This window comes from Oryctolagus cuniculus, chromosome 2 (assembly GCF_964237555.1).
Source record: "Oryctolagus cuniculus chromosome 2, mOryCun1.1, whole genome shotgun sequence".
Classification (NCBI taxonomy): Eukaryota; Metazoa; Chordata; class Mammalia; order Lagomorpha; family Leporidae; genus Oryctolagus; species Oryctolagus cuniculus.
The window spans coordinates 136288825-136301662 of NC_091433.1; the positions used below are offsets into that span (position 1 = coordinate 136288825).

Consider the following 12838-nt stretch of genomic DNA (forward strand, 5'->3'; position numbering starts at 1 on the left):
TTTAGAACATGACATGGGGCAAGGGTGGAGAGGAGGGTAAAGGCTTTCCTCCACCTTTGGGAAACTCCTCTCCTGCTGGCATTATGCTGAGTATGTACAAGGAATGTAAATTTATTAGCCCAATTGAACATACTTAAACGAAAATCTGTTGCAGGAACCATAAGCACTTTCTAATATATAAAAATAAATGCATAGAGTATAAATAAATATTTAACCTGTAAGTTTTAAGAATCATTATGTACTTTCTGAAGCTTGGAAAAGTCAAAAGTTACTTAAATTTCAGATCTACATAACATAATTCTTTCATGCGAAAAAATGCCTTCATATATTACCTCATTGAGTTTCTTCAGTTCCACCCAGGAAAGCAAAAAAAAAAATGCTATAATTCTTGCTAAAAATAATTATTGAAATTCTACTTTAAGCATAGAGAAAGCTAAGGTCCAAGGATGTCCAATCATATTCTCCATATTTAGTGGGAATTAGAACATGAGATTTGATCTACCAGAAGTTAAGCTTTTATTGCAATATTACCTTTTCCAAGTAGGATAAATGGTCCTTTGGTTGATAATCATAGATTCCCTGGAACTCTTGGTTTCCCTCCCACCTCTCTAGCTATTGTGATTTCAGCAGATTTTAGTTCAGCCAGGCAAGGATTTTTTTTTTTTTATCAATTTCTATATCCATACAATTTTGTTTTCATTGAAGATACTCTCTGGAAAGAATCTTAATGATCATAAAGAGTTCAACATCAGCGCTAACGATACTAGACATTTCAAACATTGAGACAGGCAACATTTTGTGCTTTGCCATCCTAAAGCTTATATGATGTTGTTCCAAAATATGAGGAGACCTCTGCAGACTGTGCAAACTCAGCAGGGGGAAGTGATAGGAGTGTAAATGGAGCTCTAAGAGTAGACAGGGATTCTCCTGCAAGTGTTCATATACCAAAGTTGTGTATTTGAAAGATCATTGATTCTTTTGAACTTTTTATCTAGATCACTCTAATAATTGTATTCATGACTAGTTTGATGTGTAGATATATTATAAAAAAGCTGAAGTCTTGCATTCCCAACACTTTTATTATTTCCTTCAAGCCATTTTAAAAGGAAAATAATTTGCTTAAAATTCTGTTTCACTGTATATAGACTAAAAACCCATGAGAGTCCATTATTAGTATGCATTACAAATTCATTGATGAAAGTTTGCAATTCCTTAAAATCACTTGAAATGCCAACAGGCAATTCTCTATTACATTGCCATCGACTATAATAATTCTAAAAATTATTTCCTTGACATCTGCCTGCCCAAAATCACATCCACTGGGTTCAAGAAGCACGAATTAATTATTCTTGTGTTCAGGGCTGAAGCTGCAAATGCTTTGAAAAGAAATTGGCCCAATGTCCTAGGCACATTACTAATTCAGAAGTGGAATAAAAATCAGACTCCACATTATGAAAACAAATCTGTAAGCACAGGAACATCAATTTCAGGCTTTTTTTGCTGGTTAGATTTAGCTCCGTTTTTTCCTTGTTATTGTCACAGGCAAATATATCCTGGTTTGACTGAAATCTATTTTGCTTTCCTAACGAATTTATGTAACATCTCTTCATAAGATATTATTTCTCTTGTATTCAGACATGTCTAAGACAATGGAAATGATATACTTTGATTGTGAGGTCTGATTGTTGTTATTCATTACAGAACCAAGAAATACACTGGAGTTAAAAAACCACATATAAGAATTCATAAAGGAATGTTTAAAGGTTAACAAGGCAGAAATTATTACAAAAATTATCAAGCTTATTCAATCTTGATAAATAATGCAAACAAAGAATTAAGATACTAATTAATCTAAGAGTCTAGAGCACTAGCTGTATTTTAAAAATGTAGATTAAGTGAAATTACCTCTTTAATCAAAAAGCTTGAAATGATTTCCAAGTTATCATACAAATTTTGTAAAGATATGATTGATTTCATTGTTTAAATTCAGCTTTATTACTTCACAAAAATTCTCATGAATAATCTTGTATAAGCATTTTTTCAGAAGTAACATACTAATTAATTTCAATTAAATATATGTAAAAGAAGACATACTTTGAAAAATGCATCGCCCTTGCCATTTGTTAATATATTGAAAAAGTGTAAACCTTGAAACATTTAGCATTGAAAATATTCATTTTTGGTAATTTCTCAAGGGGGCAATTTATTAAATGAAAGGCTTTTAACATTAGCTAAAAGCAGCCCTGTAAATCATGGGTGTCGTCAAACTGCTTCATCACTTCATTAATTTAAAAGATTATTATATGCGTAACTGACATAATTTTGAACAATGTTACATGGTTAATTTATTAACGTGGAAAAGCAGAAATGACACACTGACTTGATTTATTTTTGTAATTGTATAATTTTAGAACTTTTGCCTATGACTTTCACTAACAGAAGAAATGACTCAGTGTCTCACTGGTAATTTTATCGAGATCTCTTTCTTGTTAATGCTTTGCCAGTGGCAATTTCTTCTGGTCACTTAGTTTTAAAATATATTTCTAACAGTATAAGACAAAGCTGTCTCTTTTTTAAAAAGTCCAGTGGTCAAATACAGGCTATACACTTCTCTACATTAATTATTAGGAGATGCTAATTTGTAAAAAGTATGTTTTGAGCTTTTTGGAGAATATTCTATTATTACAGCAGTATTGTTCCGATTATACATACTTGTAAGTCATTTTTCCTTTGTATTTTAAACCATCTTTTTAAAATAGCTTTGTATTTATGAAACAACCTTGGAGGCTATGTATTGTAATGATCTGATTGAATGCTTCTTTTTCTTTTGTAGTTGCAGTTGGTAACCTTTCTGCATATGTCATGAAAGACTAAGGAAGTAAGAAATCAATGTCCAGGTGTATTTTTGATAATGACTGGAAAGAGGATTTCTTCCCCTGGTTTGTATCTGAATTTGGGGCCAATAATATATATGTACCCCTCTTTTTTGTTTTTGATATAATTTATATTAAATTTATCTTATAGTCATTTGTAATAATAAAAAGTTTTCTGCTAATAAGAACTTGCAAAACATTTACATTCTTCTTACTTAAGTTTAGATCTTACTCACAAAGCAGTAAGAATACTAGTCCCAGAGAATCTTCTACCCAGTGTTAAATTTCCAAAGGTCTTATTAAGCTACAAAATAGAGATCGCTACAGAGGTCATAAAACCTGTATTTCAGCTTTAGAGCACTGAATTTCCCACATGAAATACACCCATCACCTTAATTCATAGATAGAGATATAATCAAATTAGTAGCTATAGGATCTGTTCCACGTCTCTCATTATTATAAGTGCACGCACGAAACCAGAGCAAAAATGAAAGCTATGGAACATGGTAGACACAGTTTCTACATTCTGTTTATTTATACACCTATAATAAATTCTGCCTTCAAGTCTTTTATTTGATAAATTCCTAAAATTATAGTGTAATTCTATTTCTGTGTTAAGAAATCTCAGTTTGCATCTATATGCTTAAAAGGATTATATAGACCATAATGTTAAATAGAAATTTACAAGAGCATAGGATCGAAAATAAAAGTTTTAAATAGTATTTAAAGCAGTCTAATTTAGCTACTTACCGCAGCGTTTTGTCTATTGATGTCGAAGCTGAAGTGTACTTTACATTATCCTCCTTAGATTGCAATTGCTAATTATCCAAAGAGGCAGCCTCCGTGGATGGTAATAATTTATTCAATGATTCATTATAAGCACTGTGGTCGGCACAGGACTAGCATCGTGTGCTGGGAAGGTTCTCCAGTTGTCCTGCAGAAATATGTTAACTGGTTTGCACAACCAGGGAGAGCCTTCTATTCATCTACAAAGAGTCTCCACATTTACTTTTCTCATGAATTTTGCTGCTTCTCAGTATGTACAAAGGTATAACAACTTTAAAAATATCCTAACAAATATTTCCAGGAAGGAATTCAATTCAGCATTAGAGTTGACTTAACTGACTGATTAAATTCTTCTTCTTCTTCTTCTCTCTCTCTCTCTCTCTCTCTTTTTTTTTTTTTTTTTTGGTAAATAGGGTGAGGAGATAGAAAATGAATAGTTTAAATACATATGTGGGATAATAAAGGTTAGATACACTGTTGACAAATATTGGCAATCCTTTTCAACATGTTTTACCCAAGTAAGAAGAGCTATCTTTAGGTTCACTATAATCAATACTATTCAATAGGGCCCTTCCTTCCCTTCCTCCCTTCCGCCTCCCTCCCTGCCTCTCTCCGTTCTTCCTTCTCTCGCTCCCTTATTTCTTCGCTTCCTTTCTTTTGCTGCATATTAAAGACTAGATCTGGCAAATGAATGATCAAAACTTGACTGCCAAGTTCAGTGAAAGGACAATCAACGGCAAGCATTGAAAAAACTAGGAGGCCAGAAGAGACAGACAGGAGTTAGCGGAGGGCAGCAATGGAAAATCTATTGCTATTTAAGATTTACTGAACTTGTCAGCATAATGTTGCTCTAAAGAAAACACTGCAAAATACATGGTATCTGCCTTGAGGGGTTGCGATCGAAATTAGACTGATGAGACAAGCTGGACAGGAAGTCACTGTAGGAAAGCGTATGTCCGCAGAGTGAAATATTTTTGAGGTCTATACAATTTCAGGATTCAACAGAGTGGAATTTGTCTGAGAGGGTATAAAAACAAACGTCTTCATTCTGCTTTCATGAATTTTCTTCAGTACAGCGTCATAGAAAATTATCTTTTGGTCTCAACAAATATGTGTCTACAATTTCCTTATGGTGAGTTTGAGAAAATAAAAATTCTGTGTTCATGTACAGGGCAAAGAATACGTTTCATCGCAATGCCTCTCGGAAGGCACGCACCTCAAGTTCTCAGTTGAGGTGATCGCTCTCTTTGTGAAAAAAGTTTAGCAGTTAAAACAACTGAGTTGCATGCCTTTGCTCAGGAAAGATTGGCAATTATGTGAAATTATGTCTAATAGTTTTAGAATGTGGAGTAGTGTTTATTAATGTCTGAAGGGAGGTCCTAAATCTCCGTTCTCCCCAACTCCACTTTTTACTCTGTCATTTTAAAAGATGAAAGAACTGGGCTTCATTAAGCAAAGTAGCCTTGGATTTCATTTTTTAATTTAAAACACACGCCCCCCCACACCTATTTCTATTTGACAAGACTAATTATCTTTCTACGTTTTCACCTCATTTGTTCATGATATTTTATTAGATGTGAAATATGGACATCATTCTGTAGCTGAAACCAGTTTTTCCTTTTCCTTTTTGGTAACTTGTTCTTGGTGGTTCCTTAGAATTTTTCGCTCTTCTTGGGCTTATAAATTGATATTAGATATTTATGATCTTCATTGCTAACTTAAATGTTTAATTTATTTAAATAAACAATAAATGTAAACTCTGAAAAAGAATGAGAGGGACACAAACATACAAATCATCCAAGTAAAAAGAAATTAGAGTTTATGGCCTTCCTAGATTTCTTGTTTGTAGGTTTTCAAGTTTGCAAGTACTTATTATTTGTCTGTTATGGCAAGGTTGTATACAGAACAATTTAATATGAGGTCTTTCCCAGACCAGAAAATAATACACACACCAAGCTGAACAATAAGCAAAGGTTTAAATCGCTGAAGGAAGCAAGAGTTGGGATGCTATGAGTCAACCTCTTGTCAGTTTAACTGAGCAAACACGAACGGCTCTGTTTAGAGAAGGTGAGGTTACTTCAGGCTGAGGTAGTCAGGGAAGTTTTAGAGCATTTGAAATATCCAAGTATGGGTAGGGTTTGCTAGGAGAAAAAGGGAAGAAGGGCCCACGTCTTCCAGAACAAGAACATAGGGCTTTTTTTTTTTTTTTTTTTTTTTTTTTTTCTTTTTTGACAGGCAGAGTGGACAGTGAGAGAGAGAGACAGAGAGAAAGGTCTTCCTTTGCCGTTGGTTCACCCTCCAATGGCTGCCGCGGCCGGTGCGTTGCGGCCGGCGCACCACGCTGATCCGAAGCCAAGAGCCAGGTGCTTCTCCTGGTCTCCCATGCAGGTGCAGGGCCCAAGCACTTGGGCCATCCTCCACTGCACTCCTGGGCCACAGCAGAGAGCTGGCCTGGAAGAGGGGCAACCGGGAAAGAATCCGGCACCCCGACCGGGACTAGAACCTGGTGTGCCGGTGCCGCAAGGCGGAGGATTAGCCTATTGAGCCATGGCGCCGGCCAAGAACATAAGGTTCTTAATTGATTGGGCCAACTCGGATACCACTGAGGATACCACTGTGCACATCTGTTACAGCTCTCTTTCGCCCCTTATGGAATCTCTCACCCATACTCACCATTTTCAGATCTGCCCGCCATGCTGGGGGCAGGGGGTTGTGAGGGATGTCGGAAAGGTGCACTGGGTGCTCGGCATGATTATCCACAACATTTGTTGGAAAAGACGCCCTTGTCCACTGGGCATGACATTGCAGGGAGACTCTGTACACGTGTTCTGTCCACACCAGTGGCTTAGGAGCTTCGGTTCATGCAGGGAACATTCTTTGCTATCTGTTTTGGATGGGGGGAGTGGGGAGCAGAGGGACTTGATAGAGAGTGGAGATTACTAACCACTTTCCCAGCACAGGCATGGATGTCACAATCAGTCCATCAGGGTTTTAATGAATTCTGGGGCAGGGAGTGAGAAAGCTCTGCCTCATCTACACTGGGGACTCTGAACAACAGATGAACAGGAAATTGGGTTATAGAGAAAATCCATGCTTATAAAAACTGGAAACAACCCTGAAGCAGATCTAATCAAAAGTGGAAGTCTCTGCTATCATAACCTCCCATATTACTTTCCTCCCTAGAGGTAACCATCATTACAAATGTAGTGCCTACTTAAAACTAAAGAAAATACAAATGGGATCTTATAATGCATGTATTTTAAATGTTTATGTATTAATTTTTATTTATTTGAATGGCAGAGTGACATAAACACAGAGACAGAGACCCAGACAGAGATCTTTCATCTACTGGTTCACTCCCCAAATGTCTACAACAGCCAGAGCTGGGCCAGGCAAAGCCAGGAGGCTGGAACTCCATCTGGATCTCCCACCTGGGTGGCAAGGATTCAGTACTGGAGTCTTCATTTGCTGCCTTCCAGGGTGCACAGTAGCAGGAAGCTGGGTCAGAAGCAGAGGCAGCACTTGAACCAGGCACTCCAGCATGGAATCTGGGCATTGCAAGTGGTGTCTTAACTGCTGCACCAAACACCTTCTCCAGGAACAGTGACTTACTTAATAACTTTCCTATTTGTGACTATTAGACTGTATCTCAGTTTTCACTCTAATGAACAATACTTCTATGAAACCATTGTGCTTTATTTTGCCCATCTTTTCAATCATCTGTATGCTTAATTCCGTAGAGTTCTAAATCATAAAGCAAGCATATTAAAATTTTTAATAAAAATATTTCTAAATTAACTCCAAAGGATTGTATCAATTTATGCTTCTACAAAGAATTTATGAGAGAATCAATTTTCTGACATGCTTGTCTACATTCAATATGACCAAGTTTTCTAAATTTTTGGATTCTGATAGAGAAATGGATCATGTTTTTATTTATATTATACTTCCTATAAATCATGCATGTTTTCACATGTCTGCTGTCCATTTCTATTACTTCTCCCATGAATTGCCAATTCTTGGTTTTCAAAAAGCTTTTCTACTAGGTTCTTTATATAATTATTTTCCCACAAATTTACATTATATGCTGTTTTTTTAATTTTTTTTTAATTTTTGACAGGCAGAGTGGACAGTGAGAGAGAGAGACAGAGAGAAAGGTCTTCCTTTGCCGTTGGTTCACCCTCCAATGGCCACTGCGGCTGGTGCGCTGTGGCCGGCGCACTGCGCTGATCCGATGGCAGGAGCCAGGTGCTTCTCCTGGTCTCCCATGGGGTGCAGGGCCCAAGCACTTGGGCCATCCTCCACTGCACTCCCTGGCCACAGCAGAGAGCTGGCCTGGAAGAGGGGCAACCGGGACAGAATCCGGCGCCCTGACCGGGACTAGAACCCAGTGTGCCGGCGCCGCAAGGTGGAGGATTAGCCTACTGAGCCATGGCACTGGCCTGTTATATGCCCTTTCAAGAGAGCATTTGGTCTCAGGGAGTCTTATTTGCATAAAGGGCAGTTTCCAATGGTGGCTTCTCTTAGGTAGCTACTGGAATGTATTAGAAAAGCGCTGGCCTTGGGGACCAAGAATCACAGGTGTTCTTCCTTCTACTCTTAACAAGTAATAGGGTGACCAAGGTGTGCTGCACAATCCTCTAACATTATCACTTTCTTACCAGTAACATGAGGGGGGTGAAACTCGAAGAACTGTGATGTCTCACATGTGAATAAAGCCCAGATTCACAGTTTATCATTCGTTCATTTATTCTACAACCACTCACCAAATGCTGAATCGTTATGAAGTACAAATGCCAGGGGCTGGGCATATAACAGAAAATGGCTGCGAGCTCTACTTTCCCAGAGCTTTCAGTTTCTAGAGAAACTTAATCGCACAGGTAAACCTGAAGCTGCGCACTAAGAAGGGCTTTAGAGGATACCGTGGGAGTGGAATAGAGAGTGGAAACCTGGCCTAACCAGAGAGGGCGGGGAGATCTGGACCATCTTCTTGAGGAAGTGATATGCAACCCGAAGGACAGTCAGCAGTTAGCCACTAAAGGGGGAGGGGAGGTTGGAATGGTCCAGGCAGAGATTAGCCTGTGCAAAGGTTTGATCAAAGAAGCTGGATAGAGCGGTAGTCTCCAAATTATGTCATGTGAGATGATCCAAAGAGGTATGTGCAGGAAGAAAATATATAATCCCTCCGATGTTTCTAGTAAATGAAGAGATAGCTAAATAATATTCAATATATGACCAACACAGGCGGCCGCTTTCACCAGTTTCACACGGTTAAGTGAGCATCCCCAGAAAGAGCAGCGATTCCCCAAACCTCTGGGCTGCTGGCAGCATCCTCGCTTGCTCACTCAGCACGGAGCAGCATATTGCCTGTATACCTTTGCCATCCTAAGTGGCAATTACAGCTGATAATGTTCCACAAAATGGACAAGTGGCTTCAAAGGTTGATTCCAGCAAGAACACCATGAACTAAAGATAATAGTGTATGGGTAAAGCACAGGTAAACTAGAAAGAATGGAGCAGAGCTGGCCTTGGAGGAAAAGCGATGAGTTCTAGTTAGATCTGACCAGAAGCTCACAAAACAGAAAGACATCAAAATCGTCAGAGAGATTACTTGAAGCAGGCATTTCCATTCACTCTGGACTTCCCTGAAGTCAATGATGCTTTTAACACTAAAGGAGAAGAAACTACCTTTGGAAATAAACTTAGTACATCCATGAGACAATTTTGGAAGTGGCTACAAGGACACTTCAAAAAGTTCATGAAACGGCTGGTGTTGCTTGGGGTGCTCTCACCCTGTATCAGAGCACTGGGTTTGAGTCACGGCCCTGCCCCGATTCCAGCCTCCTGCTAATGCACACCTTAGGAGGTAGCAGGTGATGGCTCAAGTAGTTAAGTCCCTGTTACCAACGTGTGGAAGGCATGGATTGAGTTCCAAGCTCTTGGCTTCAAACTGTCCCAGCCCAGGCTATTGTGGGAATTTAGGGAGTGATTCAGCAGATGGGAGATATCGCTCTGTCTGTCCTTCCCTTTGCCTTTTAGATAAATAAAGCAAAGAAATAATAATTTCAAAATATTCATGGAAAATGGAATTGAAAAATAAATTCATTTTGGTACAAAAATTTTGAACTCCACACACAGATTTTTTTTCATAACATGCATTTTTCATGAACTATTTGAAGAGCCATTGTATATATGGATTTCAAAAATTTTCCCACCAAAGTTAGAATCATGCCAGGGGATCCCAATACAATCCCATCAAGGTGGCATGTACCAATGCCATCTCACTAGTCCAAGTGGTCAATTTCAGTTCACAATTGATCACACTGATAGGTCTAAGAGTCAAAGGGATCACACAAACAAGTCTAGTGTCTGCTAATACTAGCTGATAGAATCAAAAAGGAGAGAACAATCCGTCATGGGAAGTGGGATACACAGTAAACTCATAGAATGGCAGATGTCCTAAATAGCACTCTGGCCTCAGAATCAGCCCTTAAGGCATTTGGATATGGCTGAAGAGCCCATGAGAGTATTTTAGGCATGGAAAGCCAAGACACCCTGGGGGAAAAAAAAAAAAAAAGGAAGACCTAAATGGAAGATCTCTGAAAGTGAGATCCCAGTGGAAAGAACGGGCCGTCAAAGAAGGAGGTTCCTTTCTCTGAAGGGAGGAGAGAACTTCCACTTTGACTATGACCCTGTCGGAATAAGATCGAAGTCGGCGAACTCAAAAGGCTTCCATAGCCTTGGCAACTCATGACTAGAGCCTATGGAGATTACTGACGCCATAAACAAGAGTGACAAATTGTTAAGTCAACAACAGGAGTCACTGTGTACTTACTTCTCATGTGGGATCTGTCCTTAGTGTGTTGTCCAATGTGGAGTAATGCTATAACTAGTACTGAAACAGTATTTTACACTTTGTGTTTCTGTGTGGGTGCAAACTGATGAAATCTTTACTTAATATATACTGAATTGATCATCTGTATATAAAGAGAATTGAAAATGAATCTTGATGTGAATGGAATGGGAGAGGGAGTGGGAGATGGGAGAGGTGTGAGTGGGAGGGAAATTATGGGGGGGGGAAGCCATTGTAATCCATTAACTGTACTTTGAAAATTTATATTTACTAAATAAAAAATTAAAAAAATTTTTCCCACCAAAATAAACATATTTTAATTCTACTTCCATGAACTTTTTGAAATACCTGCATATTTGGAAAATTATAACTTTATGTGCTTCTGATTCCTGAAAATCATGAATGCTTCCTCTTATCCTGTTTATATCTCCATAGTTAAAAATTCAGAAAGTAAAATTTTCCAACCATTTAAAAATCCTTCTAATAAAGAATTTCAGTGAGCTCTGAACCAGAGTGTTAAGAATGCTAACACATTCAGCTTCTGACTCATCTGTGACAGGGAACTTGTTGCATTTCAACAAAAACTCTTTGATCACAGGAGGATGTGACTGGAAACCAAACATAAACATAAAACTTTGGGAAGTGTTAACAAGGATATGCCTTTCTGATTCAGATGTATATACCTTGGGATGCCTGCATTCCATATCGCAGTGCCTGGGGTGGAATCTTGGCTCTGCTCCCAATTCTAATTTTCCGCTAATGTTCAATCTGGAAGGCAGCAGGTGATGGCTCAGATACTTGGGTCCCTGCCACCCACCCATGTGGGAGAGCCAGACTGAGTTGCTGGCTCCTTGCTTCAGCCTGACCCAGACCTGGCTGTTATGGGTTCTGGGGAGTGAACTCGTGGGTGGAGAATCTCTCTCTCTCTCCCCCCACCCTCCGTGTGTGTGTCTGTCCCTGTCTTTCTATTTTTCAGATAAATAAATAAAAAACTGTCGCTCCCCCTCTTCATGGAGGAACGACACTAAACCCTGCCTAGGCTTCATATCCGAGTCACGGCACCATTATGTCGCTCCCCGTCTTCGTGGAGGAACGACACAGGACCCTGCGCTGTTCTTTTGTCTGCTCGGCCCTCCCCGGTTTTGCTGCTGGTTCTTCCCGGGTTGGCTACCGTCCCTTCCACCTCCGTGGAAGGGCAGTTCCCCCTGCCACTTTCCCCACTTCCGCAGGGGAGCGGCACACCGCCGGCCGGCTCTCTCGGGGGCTGCACAGGTGTTCCTTCAGATAGATGTTCCCCTTAGATGTTCCTGGTGCATGTTGTCTCTCTCCTCCTTTATAGTCCTCTTCCACCAATCCCAACTCTGCTACCCACACGCCGAGTACACTGCTCTCCTCCAATCAGGAGCAGGTCCTACAGTTTATTGGTTGAACTGGAGGCAGCTGTGCAGAAGCTGTTTCTCCCTTCTCAGCGCCATATTGTGGGAGAGCAGATGCACAGAACAAGTCTTAATTCCAGTAACTTAGTCTAGTCTGAGTTGCTCCCAGTTGCTCCCCACAAAAAACTTAAAAGCGATTTAAATATCTTTATATATTAACTTTGTTAGTTTTGACAGATGATAAAACCAAGCACTTTAAATAAGACAACTGTTAGAGAAGGGTGACATGGTCGTCTTTCCATTTGATTATTGTTATGGCCCTTGCCTACATTCCCACTAAACAGGTCTTTTTGCTTTTTACCTGTTGAACTCCTGATTTGGTAGAGCATTAAACTCTTGACTGTAATGCAATTTAAAAATGTTATCTCAAAAAAAAAACCCAACAATTTTGAATGGCTAATATCTAATAAATGTCTAATAACAAATATACATATTAATATTTTAGGGGAGAACAAAATATTTTAGAATTGTTGACAAAATTAAAATTTCTTTAAATATTTACTTCATCTTAGCTCATCTTTTGCTACTTAATGTAGTTTATAATGTGTAATTCTTAATTTAAAAATTCACAAGTGTATATGTATTGGTGCCTGCTCACTTTTAAGCTAATTTTAATCCGTGAAAGTGATTGAGAGCCCTTGGTACTGGCCTCAGTGTGAAAAACTTCTGGGGGGGAGGTGCCAGTGAGGGTTCAAGGGTTCTGGAAGAGGGGTTTGATCTGTTCAGAAAGCATGGAACAGCTGAATCAATTGCTTGATGATCTGGTCACGCTGTGGTATCGTTTACAGCTATATATAGATTCCTAATTCGTAATTCACTCCATGCAGGACAATGAACCAACTGTCGGATGATAATAATTTACCAATATTTGTCATTTCAGCTTCCAGGCT

At 39.1% G+C, this 12838-nt stretch overlaps 1 long non-coding RNA gene across 1 annotated transcript in view; it reads left to right on the forward strand.

The window, feature by feature from the left end:
* LOC138848601 (uncharacterized) overlaps positions 1-10680 on the forward strand; it is a 59661-nt gene extending 48981 nt beyond the window's left edge. Inside the window, exons 3-4 of the long non-coding RNA XR_011386612.1 lie at positions 2834-2939; positions 6960-10680. This is a non-coding gene — a long non-coding RNA (uncharacterized lncRNA). The remainder of the gene's footprint in view (positions 1-2833; positions 2940-6959) is intronic.
* The last annotated feature ends 2158 nt before the right edge of the window (positions 10681-12838 follow it).